Raw genomic sequence first — 22,542 nt, forward strand, 5'->3', positions numbered from 1 at the left:
GTTAATGATTTAAGTGTATTTTATTATGTCTTTAAGAAGTACAATTTTTTTTTCAAACAAACAAAAAAGATAGAAACATAAAAATGAAAGCATAATTTGGAGAGAAAATACAAATATAAATTGATATCTCATCACTAGCAATTCCATACTTAACAGACAGGAAAAGAAACGAAAGTCACAAAGGGCAAGACAGAAAGCCGGCCATATGGTCTTCATCTTTGGGTGGTCTTTTGCTATATCAGACCAAAAAGACATACTCTATAAATAAAGACAGGGATGGGAGATACATAGGTTTGTCCCAGCCACAACAATAAAACACATGGATTCTACCAAAGAACTTTGAATATAAAATCCACGAGCACAAGGTCGGTGTCTATTTTGTTCTTCCCAGGGTGCTCAAGTTTAAAGAATAAACATTTACTGAATGGACCAAAGTAGTTTTGAAAATGCAAACACACAAGAAATTATGAAAAAGGGAAAGACAATAGAAATAAAACTTTAGGAATATAGGTGTGAAAAGAAAATTTTAAATTGGGGAGAAAGAAGAGAAAGAAAGCAGAAGAAATCCAGCTGCCCAGTGGTGTGGGAGTAGTTGTTGGAGAAAAGACCAAGCCTACTTATGTTGCCTTGTTGCCATCTTCTTCTGTGGGATACTTCCTTGGGACTCTTCCTGACTCAAGGCAGCTTGCTGTGGCATCAGCCCATGACCTTGTGTTCACTCCACCACAAACATGGAAAGCAGATGCATTTGAGGCTTGGCATCAGTGCAAGGAGGCTTGGAATATTCCCTCCAGAGGTGGTAAGAAGCTCAGTGCTCAATGCTCAGTCCTGGGAAGGGACCACAATTCGGAGGTAGGAATCCTTATGGGAAAAGTGTGTTCCTCTGAAGAATAAAGTTTGTAAAACAGGAAAGTTTTGTATCAGATAGAGAGGAAGATGAATGAAGCAGTGCAGAGAGGGTAGAAAACCCCCAAAACGAGTACTGGAAGTTGTTCTCACTTTTATGTTTGAGAAGTGCATCTCCAATGTCAAAGCCTTTTATATGAAACAACCAGAAAGAATCGAATAGGATGTGTAAATAAATACTTTAGAAACTATAGGTCTTCTAAGAATATATATCACTTAAAGTTGTAAGTTCTCAGTCAGTATTAGCTGATGGGAAACAGGCAGCGGCACCGACTGACGACTAAGAAACTGCATGTTGTGTGTGTCTGTGTGTGCATGTGTGAACTTTTTTGTGAGTTTTAATGTTACCGAAAACCCTAAAAAGAAACCGAGCATGAGACAAGCCATTAAAACAACACTAGGGTTTGACAGACTGAAAAAGGGAAGAAAGTCAATGTTAAGGTTGTCAATCTTCAACACAAGAGGCATAGGGGATGAACCACAGCCCACCCAGCTCAGGAAGTCATTCAGCAAGACACATCATGACAAAGACTGCATGCTCAATGGAGAAACAGAAATCCTCGTAAACTGCTGATGGGAATACAAAATGGTGAGGCTGCTTTAGAAAAGTCTGGCAGTTCATTGAAAGACAAACAGAGTCACCTTATGACTGAGCAATTCCAATCCTAGGTATATATTCAAGAAAAATAAAAGCATACATTCACACAAAAATGTGAACACAGATGTTTATAGCAGCATTATTCATAATAGCCAAAATGTGGAAATGACCCAAATGTCCATCAATGGATGCATGGATAAACAAAATGATATATCCAAACAGCGGAATATTACTCAACTATAAAAAATAACGGAGTACTGATGCATGTTACAACTTGGATGAGCCTTGAAAACATTATGCAAAGTGAAAGAAGCCAGTCACAAAAGCACATATCTTCTATAATTTATTTCGTATGGAAGTCTAGAATAAGAAAAGCTACAGAGACAGAAAGTAGATTCATGGTTGCTTAAGGCTGGAAACAGGGGGATGATGGCTTTCTTCTTGAGATGATAAAAATGTTCTAAAATTGACTGTAGTGATGGTTTCTCATATCTGTAAATATACCAAAGGCCATTAACTTATATACTGTAAGTGGATGAATTACACAATATGTGAATTATATCTCAGTAAATCTGTTAAAAAAAAAAAAAAAAAAAAGAATAGATTGTGCACCTCAGGCCCAAGCAGTATTCAGCAAAGTTATCGTTTCATCTTCAGTCTAAAATCTCTGCAGGTGGTACCCCATCCCCATCCCATCAGACAAGCTGTACTCACGGCTGCCAGTGGCCTCAGCTTACCTGGGTCTCAATATCCAGGTTGTATGACGTGAGGCGAGCCATTTGACATTTTAAGCCTCAGTTTCTCCCTCTGCAAAATAATGCAAATAGAGCCTACCTCAAGTGCCTGTCACATATGCACACTCTACAAACAAGACTGACACTGTTCACCCATGGAAGGCTCAGGCACTCTGAGGCCTGCTTGTCAAATGGGCCGAGTCTTGAGGACACTTCCTAAAGCCATATTTTGTAGAAACCCTTGGAAATAATTTGTTAACATTTTTCAGTTGGAAACTTCATGTAATTTTGAAGTCCCCAAAGTGAAAGTTTGCTTTTGATAGTAGCCACGAGTGGGAACTGGAAGCTGAAGCTGGGTGGGTTTTCATGAGAATTCACACGGGTGACTTCCTTTCTTTCCTGTTGGTTTTGTTGTGGATGTCATACAGAGAGGAAGGCTTGGGCCTAGACACCTGAGACCCGCAGGAGATTTCAACCTGCGGGTGTATGTGCACACTTCTGACTGTGTGTGCATTCTTCTGAGGCAAGGGTATCTGACTCCAAAAGGAGCTTCTGATTCTCCAAATATTTAAGAAACTCTGAATCACAGTTGAGGAGAGACAGAAGACTCCAAAAACTTGGTAATCTTTAAAAAAACATTCCTTCCTGTAGACTTTCTTTTTACAAACGTGGTTAAGAAACAGAATTAACAGCAGCCTAAAAAGTTTTTGGTTTTGATATGCCATGATGTTCTTTATTCATCAAAATTGAAGGATTTGATCATGTAATTTATGCTAACAAGAGTCACTTATTTCCAGTAGTGATAAATACAATTTTTTTCTTTGAGGATTCAGTAGAAGAGAGAAATATAAGATTGCAAAGGACTGCAAGACTGGCTGGCAGTTTTTCAGGCCTATAGTCACTGCTGTAGGTTTATATACCACCAGAGGAAAAGTCTTAACAGCATGAGTTATTTATTTATGACATGATTTATGTTAATAAACTATGTTTCTCAAGCACTGAGTTCACAGAAGATGTATACTTTGCTATTTTCTATCTACTGGTTATGCACATAATGTTTACAAATATGCTGTGTGACTATGCCTGAGAAGTAATGAATTACTGTCTGTGCCTGTCATCTGGAAAGCAGGAAATTAAAAGACAAAAAAAGACTAGAACTTACTGATTTTTAAAACACATTCTGTGTAAAGAAGAAGTCAGTTTTATTCTTTTACCAGTATTTTCATGAAATGTATGAAATCAATTTCATAATTGGTACTCTGGGTAATTTAAGTAAAATAAGTAGAGTCAGACTGTTGCCATAAGATCATTTGCAAACACATTCATTAAACATTTATTTACTGAGAGCTGCTGTGTCCTGAACCAAAGATAAAGCAGTGAAGAAAACAGAGGACAGTAAATAACCTGCTATAAGGCAAGGACTCAAAAATTTTATTTCCTATCCCTTGCTATTGGATGGAATCACTATACCCCCCAAAAATTATTCTTCAGAGCTGTTAAACTTTATGTAACTGGGATGCATTGGAAACACTATTGCATAATTCAGAGCTGATTTTCAAAGAAAGTGTCTGTGAGTTTGTACCAAAGAGAAAAGGCACAAAATTTGAAGTCTTCTATAAGGCCTGTAAAATTTATGGCTTGTTTCTAAGCCCAGGGCAGGGAGAAAACTCCTAAATAAATACTTCTGTCATCTACATGAAGAGAAGTCACAGAAAGTGGAGCTAGCAAGCTTCCCATGACTTCACTGCAATGCATTTGTGACCTTCTGCAGCCATGCAGGACACACATTCACATTTCCTCCCAGCAATTCAGAAACACTGTGGCAAGCCACCTTTAGGAAATCTTTACAGTATTGATAAAAACATGACTCTGAGGCTGGGCCAAGAACTTTCTGGGCACCATTAAGGGGAATGTCCCAGGCTGGACCTAAGCCTTGGTATTTTATGCAGATTAAAAAATAAATAGTATTTATCCAGGATCAGTTTGCTCCTCCCTCTCTCCATTCCTCCCTCTCTCCTTCCTCCCTTCTTTCCTTTTTTCTTCCTTCCTTCCTTTCTTCCATTTCCAATTATATTATAAGGTCCTTGAAGGCACAATCAAGACTGTCTTTTTTATCACAGTATCTTAGCACCTAGCAGAGTACTTAGCACATAGATATTAAATAAATATTGAATGAATGAATGAATAAATGAATGAATGAATTCAACAAATGTCTGTGCACAGACTACTATGCATAAAGGATGGTGCAAGGCCCTGAGAGTGAGGGTGCGAAGGGAAATGGATTGAAGGCTGAAATGACAGTCCTACGTTAGTGAAAGTCTTTGCTCGTCTATTTAGCCAGTATTTGACCTGGGAACACGGCCTCTGTAAATCAGACGTACCAGGCTTGTGTTTCCTTCTACCACATTTTACTTGTGTGAGCTTAGGGACATTATTGAAATCTCCTCGAGCCTCCCTACCTTGTCTCTAAAATGGAATAATACTTACCCATGCTGTCTACCAGAGTTGCTGTGAGGATCAACTGATTTAATGTGCATGAGCCCTTCCATAAACTAGAAGCTGTTACGTTATTTGGGCCTAACTAGGAGATGATACAAAAACAGTAATAATTGTAAGACTAAAGTGATTAGGGCATGAGAGAAGTTCAGCTAGGACACCACGCACATGGTGCATGCTGTGATAGTAGTAATCAGAATCGTACTGCAAAATTGGTATTACTGGCTTCAATTTTATAGACGAGGAACCTTATTCAGAAAAGTTAACTGAATTTCCCAATGTCACACAGCTAATAAGGAGCTCAGATGGGATGGCCAGAGCTCCTATTTCATTAAACTCTGTCTATTCCAACTTCAGTTCAATCGATTGACATACTAACTTGAGGGTACTTCAAAAAGTTTGTGGGAAAATGGAATGAAAAGATAATACCAATCTTCCCATAAACTTTTTGAAGACCCCCCATGTACTAGCCAAAAGCTTATGATGTTACTGCCGTTACATTCTTTGATATACCTCTGGGTTCAAACTTAAACTGCACCTCTCTTCTACATATCCTTAAAAGATTTCGAGTGGGTCTTCAGGCATAAATCAGGAGAGAAATAAGCTTTTATGCCTATTAAATAAAGTGACGTTCAGATGATGGAAAACCCTTGCACCATTGGTTCAGGGGGAAGAAGAACCAGACTTTTGGTTCAGATAAACAGGCAGCCAGTTTCAAATGAATGGCTGCTAGAGGGCTGTAGTCTGTCTTCACCTCCCACTCAGGACGTTTTGTTGAAATAAAGGTGTCATGTTCCCCCAGGAGCAACATAGCCTTGATTAAGCTTGTCCATCAGTGTGAGCTCAGCACACTTTCAACAAGTAATATGTTCCCACACTCTGCGGTCGGTTACCCCTGTGACCTGAGCCAGTGTCCTTCATGTGGAGTTCCAGATCTCTGCTGTTGTGGGCGTGGAAGCTGGAAAAGACAGGCTGCGTCCCCGGAAAGCCTGTCAGCTGCTTTCTTGCGCCACCCAAGTTTAAAAGAGCACATGACATACATCCCTTTTGTGGGACGGGTTCCTGGAAATGACAGCCATCACCAAATCAGCACTTGTTCTGGGAGGTTCTAGCATGGTGCCTTTGAGTTGGTGTTCCAGACCTCCGATACCTGCAGGCTCTCATCATTTTTCTTCAAATTCTCTGATAAAATAGACCCCTTGGGTTTTCCTCTGAGCTTGGATTTTCTTTGCTCTCTCAAAACCCCTATGTCCAGACTCACCATTTGTATTGAACCAAAAAAACCAGGACTCGAAAGGGTAAAACGATGTCAACAATGTACAGGCATGGTAGCATCTCTGCTCTGCCAGGGTCCAGAGTTTAGTGTAGACCTAATGGCATCAAGGACTTAATGCTTGTGAGTCCTGGGCTACTCTCTTCATCAGACCTTTTAACAAGCTCCACTCTGGTGCTTCCTGCCAGTTAGGCTGGTCTTGCTGACTGTCTGACTCTGGAGTCTCACGACTGACACCACAGAAGCTGCCTGCTCCTCCCTGTCTCGTCTGCTTTAGAGCATGGGCCAGGGAGCAACAAGACATAGGTTTGAGTAATGATGCAGAGATTTGCTAGCTTGGGTGCAAGGGCAAATCAGCTTAGCCTCTTTGAGCCTCCATTTCCTTATCTGCAGAATGGGGTGTCATTAGTTTTCCCAAATGAGTGCTGTGATGATTAGATGAGATAATGAATGCAGAAGATGCTTTTTCAGCAACTGGTACATGAGATTGTATCAAGCAATATTAACTGAAGTTGGATACTTATCTATTCCTCTAATATCTTACTCCTTATAGCTTCCATACCCTCCAGATGCTTCCAGTGCTGGCCTTAACTGCCAACCCTTCGTGTTATTTATACCCCTTGAAGTGTATGTACTGACCTTTGCACTGGATGACTGGAAAGTGATTTATCTCGACATTCTAAGCCTATGTCAATTAAAATAAATTTAATGCGTTTCTCAAGCCTTCAACATTTATTTCTGCTGGAAAAATGCAAATGCAAATGAGACATCTGGTTCTCATGTATAGATGGTCTGTGCATTATTTGCATCTCTGTCAAATAAAGCTCATATGAAACCTCATGTAGCACAGTCCACATGTCCTCCATTTCTCTGATAGGGATGAGAGAATGTGATGAAAAACGAACCAGAATATGAAGAAATTTTTTTCTGAAGTCACGGTAATTTGTGTTTCACTGAAAGTTGAATTATTGCATTGTTCTGAGCAAATATGAAGGTGCTTCAAAAAGTTTGTGGAAAAACAGAATGAAAAGATAATACAAATTCTTCCAGAAACTTTTTGAAGCACGCTTGCATTTATTGAATTTTCCCATGTGTGTGGTACTGTTTTCAATTCTGTGGGAAGTTCAAGAAAACCACAATGTAGGCTCTGCTCAGAAGGGTAATGTCACAAGACTTATCTTTTAATAGAGAGCATATTAAACTATGCGTTGCAAATCCTAGGACTGTGTTCTCTAACTGGAGTCAGGATTCCCAAACTCTGGGTCTGATGATTAATGTAAAATCAATTAAAATTCAACAAGTATTTACTAAATGTGTACTACTAGAAGCCATGAAGGATCAATAATGAACACACTTCAGTCCCTGTCCTTTGGAAGTTTTCAGTTTAATTGGGAGGCAGACAAGTAACTGGATAATTATAATGCAGTGTGATCAGTGCAAATATCAGTCCTGTAAGGAGGAATTGAAAACGTGTACATGCACGTGCACAAGAACTGGGGTGGACTTTAATCCCAGCTCAAATGCCAGCTCCCTCCTCTAAACTTCTCCAGCATTTTATCTGAACTTCCATGAGGACCCTTTTCCTTTTTTGCATCCTCCACAAATATTTGTAGAACGAATGAACACTTTCCTTACCTTTTTCAAACACGGAAGCTGGTATCCATAGCTGAATAGTTACTGCTCGATATCTGATCCTGCATACTATTAGCCAGGCTGCTTGCTGAGTGATAAAGTCCCTTGGAACCCCACCCCGGAGAACTTACATCTTTGCGTGACCATGAAAAGGGGAGAAATTCAACAACACGAGTTAAATTATCAAAGAAAAAAAACCACCTCTGGAGTTTTAAACATGGCTGACCTGGCTCACATCATGCTGGCGGTCATATGAAAGCCCACTGCTGCAAACGATCTTTGCAAATATCCATCCAAGGATGCCCTCCTTCCCTCCTTTGGCCCAAGGCCCTCGGTACTGCTCAGTTTTCTTCTCCCGCCATGTTTACTCTGGCTCCTGTCTGTGCCTCTGACCCTTCTCAGGGTTGGAGACTTGCCCTATCCCCCTTATCTGACCTTAGTTTCCACGTTTCCTCTCTGCTGTTTCTGACCCCTTGACATCGTTGTTACTTATACTAAAGGACCTCCACCTTCAAGTAAAGGACCTCCCTAAGAACTCTCACAGCCTGGGTGGGTCCCCGGATTTTCCCCCAGGGAGGGAGAATTTGGACAAGTGGAGGGAGAATTTGGACAAGTAAAGGAAGATGGGATTGAGGTGTTCGGGCTCCAGCAATGACACTTACCAATGTGTAATCTTAGATAAGAATCTACATTTCTTTGTCTACTTCCGCATCTGTATAAATAAGAGTAATACCTCAGGTGCTTAAGGAAAATCAAAATCAAATAAATGGACATATAAGTGCTGGGGACGAAGATGACGTTCAGCAAATAGCAGTTCTTTTTTCTGTCACCTCTCCCAGCTGTGGCCTCAGTTTCCTCCCAAGCCCTGGCCTAAGGTAGAGAGATTAGAGAGGCCCCTTCTTAAGGAAACTCCAGATTCGTGTACCTTTTTTTTCTTTTTTTAAAGTTTATTTATTTATTAATATTATTTTTTTACATTCTGTGATGTTGTGGAGCAGTTGGAGGGGGGGGGAAGCAGATAGGGTGGGAGAAGGACGAAGGAGGAGGAGTGGGGTTGAAGCCTGTGGCATCCCCTCATTCCTGCAGGGGAGACCAGGGGGCTTCCAGTGGCGTCTTGGTCATTGCTGGGCTGGTTGCGGGTGTCAGGGGGCATGGCACATATTCTATTCTCCTTTGCAGATCTAGCCAAGTTAAGCGATTCACCTAAGACCACCCAGCAAACAGGGCACGACTTGCTGGGGTTTCATTTCCAGACATATCTTCCATGCCCTCCTTCTCTTCTCACTCCAAATGGATCTCTTCTTTCTCCCCAGTGTGGACCTTTTACTCAAGCCAGTCCAGTTTACCCAGGCCCCTGGTCTAGAGTATGTTCTTATTTCTGCTTTGCCAACCCCATGCCTTTATAGTTTGTCAGGGAGCTCATCTTTACCAGCAAATGTTTTCCAAAGTCCGTGACTTAAACTGGGTTATGAATGAGTAAGGAAGAAGACACATAGCAGCAGAGATACATGGGATGGATAGATAGGTGTCAGACATTTTCAGTTTCCCTCTCCTTAACCTGAACATTTGCATCAGCCTTTATGCCCATGCATGTGTGATCCAACTTGCTGCATGCATTTCAGAGGAGAGAAAACCAAGGCTCAGAGAGGCAAAATGACTTCCCCAAGGCTACATAGCTAGTTTAGAAAGACTAGAATCTAGGCATTTTTGTTTGTTTGTTTGTTTGTTTGTTTGTTTGCTTGTTTTATTGCAGTCTCCTATTCTATAGCCCACACAGGAATTGGAGAAAATCACCTCCATGCATACTTTTCCAAGTTTCATTATTAGAATGTTGATGTCCCACATAGCACACTTTGTGGAGTTGTTCCCAAAGCTCCTTGTGCCGTCTCCTGCTGCTGGTAGTTCCTTCTGCTGCATCCAGGTGCTGCCACAACCGCTGGGCACATCCACCACTATGTGAGTACACTGGAGCCCCAAACCTTGGATTGGTCACCTCCTCTTCATTCTGTTGGTGAGGGAGGGGTTACTGCCCTAGGGTTATGGGGATATCTGACACTGGACAGGTGATATTGACAGTTTATCAGTCACATATGATTACAGCCTGGTGAAGCAGGACACCACATACCATGCAGGACCACATAGGGCTGCACTTGGGAAGAGTGAGCAACCAGGAGTGTGGGAGACAGGCTTTGTAGTACCAAAAGGATGAGGTGCCCTTGCTTCCCATGGGAGAATGTGATTGCCCTATTTAAATACTTCCACAGGCTGGCAGGGAACTGAAACCCACTATTTGGGGAAAGTCAGGAACTGCAACTGGTATTGCTGGGCTAGGGGGCCCTATCTGTGGCAGCAGAGTGAGGAGAAGAAATTGCACCAAAAGTCACCTCAGCACATGATACCAGACCTTAAATTTAGGCCTCACACACAGCCTTCCCAAACCCGTCTATGTTCTCATCAAGGGGAGAATGCCTCCCTCCCCTTGTGCTTTATTTACTGCTTGTTAAAAGCTTACCAAAGCAAAGATTTAGTTTAAACAATTCTTTCACTTTTGTTTTGTTTTACTACTCATACAATCCCTCTTCACAGGGAAAATATCCAAATTACAGACACGGAGCTGTACTCATAAACCCCAGGCCCATTTGGACACTGGGACTTTGTTTCTGGGAAGCCCATCTGTCTGCCTCCCAGGAGTCTTCTCAGGCCCTCGAGCAAATAGATCCATGGAGGGCCCCACCCAGGAGTCTGCCCCGTGTTCACAGAAGTGGTCAGGGTCCCACGCTGGCTTTCCTGCCCCACTAGCACTGTGTATTTGACAGCCAGAGGGCAAAGTATGGTAAGAGTCTGTGAAAGCAGCAAATTCTTAGCCTTGGTAGCTATTTCTGTTCACGTGGCCCCAGGCATTTCTGGTTGAATGCTGCCACTTGCACAACTAGCACAAGATCTGGAAGCTATTGGAAGTTCAAAGGCACTGGCAGGCTTCAGCAAAGTGAAGCCAGAGGCAGCTCCTGGCTGGACAAAGGAATTAACACATACATCTGTTTAAGGGGCTTGGAGGCTTCTCGGTAAATTTTCTGGCAGAAAAGTCACTGAAGAAAATCCACACCTGCCACATTTTCTGTGAGCTGACTCTTAGCACCATTTATAGAGTGTTGAGAAAGGGGTCTATCGAAGGTTGGGAAATGATGGTACCCTACCCACCCTCTTCTCAGCATGCACATGGCAAGGACTTGGTCCTGCTGACTACTCAGGATGCAAATGGGATCCCTGGATACAATTAACCCAGGTCTGATTTTGCTCCTTGGAGCATGCAGCAGACTTCACGAGATGCGCAGAGTTGGAGGTTCTGAACCAAGAACAAAAGAGACACTCAATTCTGTTTCTTATTTATTAACCTCCCTTCCCTCTCCTTCCTTGACTTTTTTTTTTTTCTCCTTTAGATTCCATCTGCTTTAGGCTCCATCTTCTCACCTCCTCTTACCCTCTTCCTCACCCCCACCTTTACCTCTCCCCACCCCCCTTTCCCTGCTTCCTCCTTCCCTTTCCCTTGTTGCTCCCCATCTCTCTTGCTGTTGATCCTCCCAGAGCTGCATGTTAGCAGAGGTTGGCACAAGACCATTTAATCTAGAATCTTGCCTCCTCTTGATCAGGATCTAGTTGTGCCTCCTGACTGAGAGGGAAGGGTGCATTCCTTTCTAGTCTCTGAGGCTGAGCCCCGAGGTGTTCAACAGCCCTGCTAACTACTCATCTCTCCACTGAGAATCTGGGCAAAATTCAGGAGTGAGACATGAAGACAGAAACCTCTGAGTAGAATCCCACAGACAGGTTTTAAGGAGAGGAAGAGAATCAGACAACTTGTGATCTAATTCTTACTTTCCACTTTATGAACCCTTGGGTAGGGCACCTTCCCTCTCTGTATGTGCCTCAGAGTTCTAGCTGCAAAAATGATGATGCTAAACTCAAAGGCTTTTCCAATTCCTTAATTTTTGTCCCCCTTCTTATGACATTGCTATAAAATCACAGGCTTCATCTCCCCATGACAAATGCTGTTCTCTTTGATGAGTAAAAAGGCTTATAATGCAAATGGACCTTAACAGACTTTCTATGCAGAGCAAGAGAAGCAAATTTGACCTGGGACCATGGAGTGTTGGTTCCACTCTGGCTCTTTCCAGCTACCCACAGTCTCTGGTTCCCGCCTCAGGGACCCATTTCTTACTGATGCTATCCACTGGCCCCAGGAAACACTGACCTCCTTCTTTCTCCAAAGTGTGTGTGTTTGGGGCGGGGGGGAGTATAGAAATAAATCTTCCTTTTAGAAACTCAGAAGCACTTTTGGAGGTTAAGAAATGAGTGTTTACTGAAGGAAACACCACAAGATTTTTTAAAAAGGAAGTATTTCTGAACACAGGCTTCTGAATATATCTGGGAGCCAAGCTCAGATAAATTAAAATCTGGATCTCGGTTGTTTGGGGGCCAGCTGAGTTTCCAGATCTGACAAGATCTTCAGACTCTTTCAGAAGACACTCTCGCTCCAGTTTTTGTGGAACCTGAATTCCAGTGTTACCGCGAGGGTTCCTACAGTCCCCAAAGCTGGCTTCGTGGTGGGAATAGGGCCCGTGTTTATGAAAAGTGGAGTCATCTGGTGAAGGAGGGGTGATGTGACAGATACGAGCAGATCAAAGATCACTGTCTCTCTGCTGAGGTGCCCTTTCACCTTGGACCCTGTTCCCCCAAACAACAGCTCTGGTCCTGACCACTCCTCTCCCTCCATAGGACACAAATAGAGAACATCAGCCTCCCTGTTCCTAACAGTTATGTCTCTGGGGATGGAAATCTGAATTCAAGAATTCACTGGGGGAAAGAATCATTGGTTGGCTGATTTGTTCCCTTGTCATCAGACTCGGTCTTTGTCCCTGTTTAATACAGATTGTTCCTGTTGCCCTGGCACAAGCCTTAGACTACATGAACAGAGTCAGAGCTTTTGGCTTTCATTCCATTTCTGTGATGAGGGGCTGCCAAGAGCTGTGGAGAAAGATGTGGGGCTCAGAGACAATGCCCATTCTGGGAAAATAAAATAAAAAGTTAAGGCAAATGACTTGTGCTAGAAAATGCATGGTTGCTTCGGTGAGGAGGGAGCTCTCTGAAGAGGTGAATAAGGACAGAAAACAAAGGCTGCTCCAGATTCACTCACATGCAAAAGAGTCCCCCATTTAGTCCCTTCTCTCTAAAGTTTTTAAATTCTGAATTCTGTGGTTGGTGATACTTACAGGGCACTGGCAACTACACCTTTGACGTCTATACCTCTGTAGCTCTTTATAAGTTATTCTCTTCATAAATGATTACACAAGATTAATGTACATAGCCGTTATGCCTGTCATATGCCTAGAAATCTTAGGGATGGAAAACAATTGTGCTCCCATTTCTTTTCTGAATACCTTGTAATAATTGATTGCTCCCAGAACCTCTTGGAGTTAGGTCAATAAACCCTATTTTCCTTCACAGGTAGAAAATCAAGGCCTAGTGATTTCTTATGACTGCAGACTCTGGGCAAGTGTTAGAAATGAGACACCATCAAATGCCACAAACTTCTGGTACTTGCCCTACTTTGAACCCCAGGAATCTGGAAGAATGTTAGATGTAAAAGTTGTCATTTAGATCCTCCTTTTGTGAAGCCCTGCTAATAATCCAAAAGTAGAAAATTTATAGTATGTAATGGAAACCGAAGTGAGCATAGATAATATCTTCAGGAACTACTACGTGCAACGGTGTTCACTGTTATGAAAACCAGCACTGGTGACACTTGAGATGCAAGGAAGCCCCCTAAAGCCACAGCCACATTTCTCTGATTGCTTTTGCTGCTATTTGAGTAACTTCCTGCCTTGCTGTCACCCAGCCCATTAAGAGTTTATTCTTCAAAGACAACTCTTCTGGGAATGTCGCCCTGTCCCTGACTGACTCCTCCCCACGTGTCTTGGGCCAGAAGGTCAGAGTCCAGTCTACTACAGTGTGTGGAAATATCAGGCTATAACTATACCCTGGTGAGGAATGACGTGCCTGGACTCTACTCACTTCAGCTCAGGTTGCCGCAGGGATAGTTTCACCATCGTATCCGTTTCAAATTCCTATTTCCCACTATCTGCCACCCCCTCCAGTAACTGTCCCCCCCTCTCAAGCTAGAACTCTCTCTCATGCTCTCTTTCCACCCCCAGCTGTCAAAGGCAAACAAGAGTATTTCTAGATGAATCTCAACTTCATAGTCCTGTGTCCATGCAAGACAGGACTCCCCAAAATGAAATAATTCTTGACTTGGCCATCTCTCTTTTATGTTATGACACCCCAAAGTCCCAGACCTAGAATTTTCCTTTCAAAGCATAGACTCACAAGGGGGGAAATCAAATAAATACACCTTCAAGCTGTTCTTTCTTTCGTCTATTGCCTTGCCTTTTGTACTTCACCCATCAGAGGATGTTGTACAATTTTTCCTGCAATTTCTCCAAATCTTCGTGTTTTTTTAACCCTCTACAGAAGTCATCAAACTATATGAATGACAGAGAGTTCACATTTCCATATTATCTTCTATACAAGTATGCATGTATGTAAAAACCTAATTCCGTTTAAATTAAAATAGACACATAAACACGCACATATATATCTGGGGAGTATTTACTTTTTAAATTATTTAGTTATTTAAATCATAAAAGTAAGATATACATGCTGTAACCACTCAAAAACATAAAAAGGTCTAAAGTCAAATCAATATTCTTCACGTCTCCTCCTCCATTCCCACAGTGGGAGGCATCCAGTGGCATGGTGCACACAAATAGATGCCCACGTGGAATGTTTTTATTTAAACTGTGATTGTACTCTACCTATTATTAGTCTTTAACCCAGTTTATCACTTAATGAAGTATCGTGACTATGCTTCTTTATCAATATACAAATCTTCTATGTTTTCCTATTGTTTAAACTGACTGGTCTTAAGAGTAAATAAAATATGTAAAGAATATCTAAAGAGTAAATCTATAAATACACATAGCCAAAATTGGCTATAAACAATAGAAATGGATATACAATAGAAAGTATCTTCTCTTTCCCCTCTAGTTCCCCCTTCTCAGAAGCCACAACCTTTAGCACTTTCTAGTTACTCAAATTTGAAATTTAGTTACTGAAATTTGAAACAATGACTCCCTCTCAACTAAAAGTCTAACTCACCTTCCCCCTTTCTTCATACTCATAGGTTGCAATAACCATAGAAAGCTCTTTTCCTTTGTAAATGTTCAGGGTCTTCATGACTTCATGCACCAAATAAAAATGAGACAGTTCTCAGGGAAAGCTACGGTCCACCTGCAGTTGAGAGAAGAGTACAGAATTGTGATAGCTCAGAAGTGGAAGCAGCCATTGCCATTACAAGTCCAGAGGACTGTAACCTCTCTGCAGTTCACTGACTCAGCTAAAACGGTTGAAAGCGATGAACCACCTTGTCAGAAAAATCAACATATACAAATACGTGTTTGCATATCACTGCAAGAGCCCCACAAGTGTCTCGAAGCCCAGCTGTGGGCTCCAAGTTAAGAGCATCTGATCTAGTCCAGTCTCCTTCTTTCCCTCAACCTCATTTTACAGAGAGGAAACGGAGGCTCAGGTGTCTGGATATCACAGGCAGCATGAGGCAGAGCTGTAATGGGACTCAGGTCTCCTGATGCCTAGTTCATTTCTGGGTTTAGATGGCATGACTGTAAAGACACCCTATGTTGAATCTCACTCTACACACAGTAGACAAGTGCCAGCAAGCAGTGTGTGAATCTTCCTGCGTAAATATTCTGAGCAAAAGTGGGTTTGTCAGATGATAGATTGTATCATATGCCTTTTGGTCAGTGTATTAGTCAGGGATCTCCAGAGACTCAGAACCAAAAGAATATGTATATATATAGAGAGAGATTTATTGTAAAGAATTGACTCGTGATTATGGAGGTAAGCAAGTCCAGAATCTACAGGGTGGGCCAACAGGCTGGGGACCCAGGGAAGAGCTGATGTTTCAGTTCAAGTCTGAAGGCCACCTGTCTGCTGGCAGAATTCCTTCTTGCTCAGGGGAGGTCACTCTTTGTTCTAAAAAGGCCTTCAACTGATTGGAAGAGGCCCACCCACATTATGGAGGGCAATTTTATTTACTCAAAGCTCACAAATTTAAATGTTAATCTCATCCATAAAACATCCAGAAACATTCAGAACAATGTTTGACCAAATATGTGGGCACCGTAGTCCAGCCAAGCTGACACGTAAAATTAGCCATCACCGTCGGTCTGATCTGGATCTTCCTATCAGCATCTTCAGACTTAGGTCACAACCCATTGGTATATGTCTGAACCTGGAAAAGCATTTCCTAAAACAAGAAGATGCATTTCTATTATCCTTTGATGATATAACAATAAATGTATAATTTCTGATATTAGCAACTGACTCACTAATGAACTGTAGATACATTGTAGCAAGGTTTTCCTGGAACCGGTCATTTTATAAACAGATGATATTAAATTTGAAGACTTCCTTGCATTCTAGAACGTGTCCAGAGTTTCAGTGTCCAAAATTTCTTCTCCCTAAGAGTTATTAATTCTCTAGATGAACATATATTTGGCACCCACTATTGGCCAGTAACTGGGTTAGCCATTGAGGAAATGTAACAGTTCTTATGTAAAGAAATTTATGTTCTGATGGGAAGAGGAGACAAGGGAATGAAAAATTCCCTCTATCCCTTCCTCCAGTTAATGCTCTGAAAGAGATTTGCACAGTGTGCTAAAGGAAGCACATTCTCAAGGATAGCTCTTATATTACAACGCATTCCCTCTTCATCTTTATTGCAAACCCTTGGTTCCAAGATAGAAAGGCAAGGATGCCTCTGGCCAACTTTCTTATTAACCTTGCCTTGGCTCACCCTCTCATAGTACTATAACTCCAGACTCCAGTTTCTCTCAGTGATTATATCAGAACAAAATTGTTTCAATGGTGCATTCCAGGTGCAATGCAGACTGGGGAGTAAGAGTTTTGTTCCCGAGTATAACTGAGTTTGTGGTTCAGACCAGTCACCTCATTTGGGGACAGAAACCATATGGGCTGATTGGGGTCTCAGGCAGCACAGCCTCTGGCATCAACAGAAGCCCCTCTTAGGAGGCAGTTGGGTATTCGATGGATTTCTGAAATGAGGGTTGCATTAACAAGGTCACTATGTTGTTATGTTAGCAATTATCCCAGAGGAAGTTAATGTGGAATTAGGACCAGATTTTCAAAAGCTGGACTTATAAATACCATGGAAGTAGACTTTCCTGTTGGTGATAGAAAGATTTACATTGAACAGCAGCCTTTTGTGCAGCAATGACAGGTCTGATTATTCTGAAATTTGACCAAGAGTGCGGAGTGATTAGATTATGGTTTAGTCTGTGTTTCAATTTCTGGTTCATTGAAAGCTAGCTATAAACTATGTCTCCAAAAATTTCATCTTTGTGCTACGCTAGGCCAGGTGGTATCTGTAAGCTGAGGGGAAGATTCTAGATTGTGCTAACTATTTAAAATTAAAGAGGGACAGTATAGCACAAGCTGGTCATGAAAAGCCTAGTCCTGACATCCTAAATAGGCTAAAAGTTTTTCTGAAACCAATTGTAATTTTTTCCCAGAAGAATTTATGCTCCAGTTCAGAATTTTAAAAATTAAGCAATGGGTGTATTCATTAAATATTGGGAATAAGAGAGTACACTTTTTTTTCCTCCAAATTTGGAACTGAATAAACCAAACCTTATTCTGTTGAAGAAAATAGACTCTTCATTCCAAACAGGACCTAAAATCTGGAACAAATTAAACTGGTAAGAAGCTTATTGTTGTTTATTTCTGAGCCAACAAAATAAAACATTGTTGAAAAACAACTCTATTACCCAGAAGAGAGAGAAGTGGTAAAGATGTCCAATTAGGTCAACACCCAAAGAATATTTTGACCTTACCTTACTGGACCACAAAAGGCAAGCTAAAAGCTGTTAATAAAAATAGTAACCATGGTAGCATTAATTAGGTAAACTTTTGATGTTATTCAGTACATTACAAAAGACACAGATATCATTTTGTTTCAAGATGGCTAATTACCTTCAAAACCAGATTTAAGGCACATTTTGGAAGAATGTAACAATTTTTAAAAATTGACTGCGATTAGTCAATTCTTTCAAAATATTATAAAGTAAACTTACAGACAAATGGTGAAATATAAGGTCTAAGATGGAGCAGAGATGATATGGTCAGTCATAATTCTAGTGTAATAAATATTATTGCTAACAGTATTAACAAATCACTGAAATTAATAATAATTTCAAAACCCAATGGACATGCTTTTTTGCTGGATGAGGTTAGCAATGACAGGGGCTACTATTTGGGATCGCAATGAAGCAAGTCTCAACAAACTGAAGATTATGTTGGCAGCTTATCTTTGGGAGTCTCTTATTGCTACAAGAAACAAGAAAAGTGGGGAGGAAAACTGAGAAACATTTTCATTACCAGTGAGTCTCATTACAGCCTCTGAAGTCATTGGTTTTCTCCAAGAAAATGACACTAAAAGACATCTCAGTGACCTTGGCTATTGTGATGTTGCAGCTCAAATATTTTGGTGGGAATGAGCCAACAAATGACCAAAATAGGGTTTCTAGAAAAATATTAAATGAATAGTAGGTCACATAAAAATATAGTATACTTTCTATAAATCCTAAGAGTATAGAAGTCAACTGTTCTACTGACTTCCCTGCCTGTATCTTCAACTTCTTTCAATCTCATTGGCTCCTTCTCAAACCATGAATATGTTTAATCATATTTTTAAAGCTTTCTTTAACACACTTTATCTTTATAGCTATTATTTTTACTCATCCCTGTTATTAAATGTCTGAAAAATTAGAATACTTTTGTCAAGTTTATCTGTGTCTTTCTGAATTCCCTAAAATTTATATTCACAATAATTGTTTCTGCTCAAATCAACAATGACTTCCGAATTTCCACATGCCAAAATCGAAATCCTTACTTTCCCATCCTCTGTGATCTCTAAGGCACTAATATTACCACAACCTCCTCTTTTAAAATCCTCTCCTCTTTGAATCTTGGAGAACATTCACTCCTGGCTCTGCTCCTGGCTCTGGTTCCCAGTCTTCTCTTTGTTTTTCTGAGCATCACAGCAAGTTCCTTCCTGATCTTTTCCTCAGTCATTGCGATCAGTCTTGCTTCTCCCATGGCTTTAGCAAATACTAATTTCCAACCCATGATTTACAAAGTTTAACAACCATGCATAAATTCGACAGTCATTCACTGAGCAACATTTTTCTACTAGGCACTGAAGATATAGTGGAGAATAAGACAAGGTACCTGACTTAATGACCTCAAAGTTTAATGTGGAAGCAGATGAAAACAAAGAAAAATATAGAGGAATAAATGGAACTACGCTTAACGAACTAATGAACACAGAAGAGCACCTTCCTCCAGCTTCCCTCTCCCTTTTGACCTTCACATATGTATTCCCAGCATCTTTCCTTGAACATTTCTCAGTCACCACAAACTCAACATGCCGAAGTGAGAATAACCTGTTCTCCCATCCCATACTCGCCCAATACCCTAAACCACATCTTTTGCTGTATTTCCTATATTGGTTAAAAAATGAAACAACAATGCAGTTGTCTAAGCTGGAAGTTCCATCACCTCTTTCATGCATTTCTCCTTTCTCACTCTTTACATTCAAATAGTCACTGTCTAAGTATCTCTCCAATCTGTTTTCACCTTTTCCATAACCTGTATCTTTTCCTTATTTTGATCTCTCTTCTATATTATTCATTCTTCTGGATAATATCCTTGTCCCCCCAGTCTTCCTTTCCAATGCAAATTATCATTGTAATTAGCATTTTAAATCTCAGGGTTATTTACATCACTACCCTCGCCAGGCAGCTCAGCTGTGCCAGCTTGATTTCTAGATATGTCCGTTCTCTTTGCTGCCAGTGGGGCCCAGGACATGTAAGAGACCCTACAGGTCACAGGACTTTCTATATTCCCTGCTTACCCTGCAACTGATCCTGCTTCATAGAACCGAACTTCTTTTTAAGCACTTCCTATTTATTCTCAGTTTTGCTGCATTATATTCAGTGTCCCCAGAGAAATAAGGCCACCCATGAACCCCACAGCTTTTAGCCCTATAGTTCTGCTCACCGTATCCATCCAGCCATGCAGTCACTTCAACAACTGTTGAACCATTAGGGACCATTCACCGTACTAGGCACTGGGGATATAAATACATATAGAATCAGTTCCTAGCCTTAGGAAACTCACAATCTAATGGCGGTAGAAGATCATTTAAACAAATAATTACAATTCTCTAAAGAAAGAGTAAAACAGGAGAATGCAAAATGAATAAAACGTAGCAGGATTGCCATTCTGAATTTTCTAAATTTTCTACAACGATCCTGTATTACTTTTTTAATTAGAAATGTAATAAACCCACATGATGAAATCTCAAGATGGCATGTGGAGTACTTACAAGACTCTCCCTAAGAATTCTTTGGAAATGGAAAATATATGATATCTAAACTTAAAATAGCTACCTTTTAACCAAATAAAATAAAATAAAAATTTCCCACTGTAAATTTTTATTTAGCTCCTATAGAATGCTATGTATTTCAGTATAGCAAATACATTTGCTCTGCGAGAGACAGCCTAGTGGGTGAGAAAGAACCCAGGAAGTGAGTTGGCCCTCCTTCACTCTCAGCCTCATTTTGCCCCCTCCCCTCTTGCTCTGTGCCCTCAGCCACCCAGATTCTTTCTGTGTTTGGTACCTCCCGTGTTCCCTCTGGCCTCAAGGTCTTTGCACGAACTGCTCCCTCTGCCTGTAACAGCCCCCACTCCTGCCTCCCACACATCCATTGCTGTTAAATTATTTATATGTTAGGTCAGTGGTTCTCAAATGTGTGTGTGTACAGATGTACATGTGTGGATGTGTGTGTGTGTGTGTGTGTGCATGGAGGAGATTGTGCCCCAGAGGACACTTGGCAATGTCTGGAGACATTTTTGATAGTCATGCTGGGGTGGTGGTGTTAGTGTCATCTAGTGGGTAGAGGCCAGGGATGCTGCTGAACATTCTACAATACACTGGACGGTCCTCAACAATAAAGAGTTATCTAGTCCCAAACATCAGTAGTGCTAAGCTGAGACAACTCTGCTCTAGGTCTCAGCTCAGGAAGTTTTCTTTGACAAAATCAGGACTTCCTGTCAGCTTTTCTCAAAGCATACTACTGCTTCTCTTTGAAGCATTTACCTCTGCTCCTTGTGAGAGCAGCAACGAAGTGAGGTCAGGAGTGGGGCTTAGAACACACGTTCTAGTGGGCTCAGTGTAGGAGTCGGGCCATGTGTCCAAAGCACAGGAGATGGGAGCAGCAGAGCAGGAAAAGGAGAACCAAAGAGTTGGCCAAGAGTGGCAGGCATGCAATGTGATCACTCTCCTGTGATGTTCCCATGGTGCACATAAAATTGTTTAATATCACACCATTATTACAACTGGATTTCTTGGGGAAAAGAGAGAACAGAATTTCAGATCTGAATATGGTGTGGCATAGACTTGCAGCATTTCAGATCTGAACATAGCATGGCATAGACCTGGGAAAGGAGGCAGAGAGAGACCAAGGAAATAAATAAAATTGTGAGTATAGCTTTGCAAGCCTTGCTTTCAGGTCTTGATCCTCGATCTTTGAGGATCTGGGGGTGCAGGCTTACATCAGGATGAGGGAAGATATTGATGGAAAAACTGTAGTGGGGACACTGGTATTTAATTACATTGTAGTGCAACCCATAGATATAATGGGGAACATTCAATGATTCCAGATTGAAAGTGAGTATATCTGTTGAGAGATGAATCTTCAAACTGGCCCAGCAGGCTGAGTCTTTTGAGTTAAAGAACTACATCACACATCTTTCTATTCCCAATTTGAGCATAAAGCCTAGTAACTAGCAGGCTTTCAATACATACTTACTGAATTGATTTGAATTAATAAAGGCATTATATGTTGAGAAACTACTATCCCAGTAACTACAAGATGCTACACATATATAACCCATTTAGTCTTTACTAGAAACTCATGAGATAGATGTTTTAATCTCCATTTTACAGAAGAGAAAACTAAGGTTTAAATAAGATAATTAAATTGGCAGAATTCATGCCCCAGTAGGTAACAAAGCCAGGACTGGACCTCCTGATTTCATTGCCCTGTCTCTCTCATACACATCGTAAAAGGCTCATCCCTAAGGAGCCTCAGCATAGAATAAAGAAAACTTGGTTTATAGCAAACATAAATGATGAAGGTGCAAGATCAGTCATGGTACCCATAGGAAATGGACAGCACACTCAAGTCATTGAGAGTTGAATAAAGAACTATTTACAAAATCAAGCCATTCATAAAGAATGAACGTGCCACTCACTCCTAGGCTTGAAATGGTAGGGGAGGGAGTGGACACCTAGACCTCAGGCAGAGAGCTATATGGAGAAGGCCACTGGGCAGTTGAAGGATGCTGCCAGCCAGCATTGATTCTGCGGGTGGGGAGCCCTGGGGATGACTATTCTGACCCATGTTCCACCTGACCTCTGATTTCTTGCTGTGCTTTCCATTGGCCAAACTTGACTGAAAGTCTGGGGGCAGTGTAAATCTTGGGGTAGGCTGGTAAATCAAAGGAGGAGGAACATGGGAAGTATGAGCATGAGAAGGTTCTCATCATGGCTGAGACTATTAGGCTTGGTATTGCTGCTACTCCTGCATACAACAATGAATCTTCAAACTAGCCCAGCAGGCTGAGTCGTTTAAGTTAAAGAACAGTATCATACATCTTTCTATTCCCAATTTGAGAATAAAGACTAG

This window comes from Cynocephalus volans, chromosome 10 (assembly GCF_027409185.1).
Source record: "Cynocephalus volans isolate mCynVol1 chromosome 10, mCynVol1.pri, whole genome shotgun sequence".
Lineage (NCBI taxonomy): Eukaryota > Metazoa > Chordata > Mammalia > Dermoptera > Cynocephalidae > Cynocephalus > Cynocephalus volans.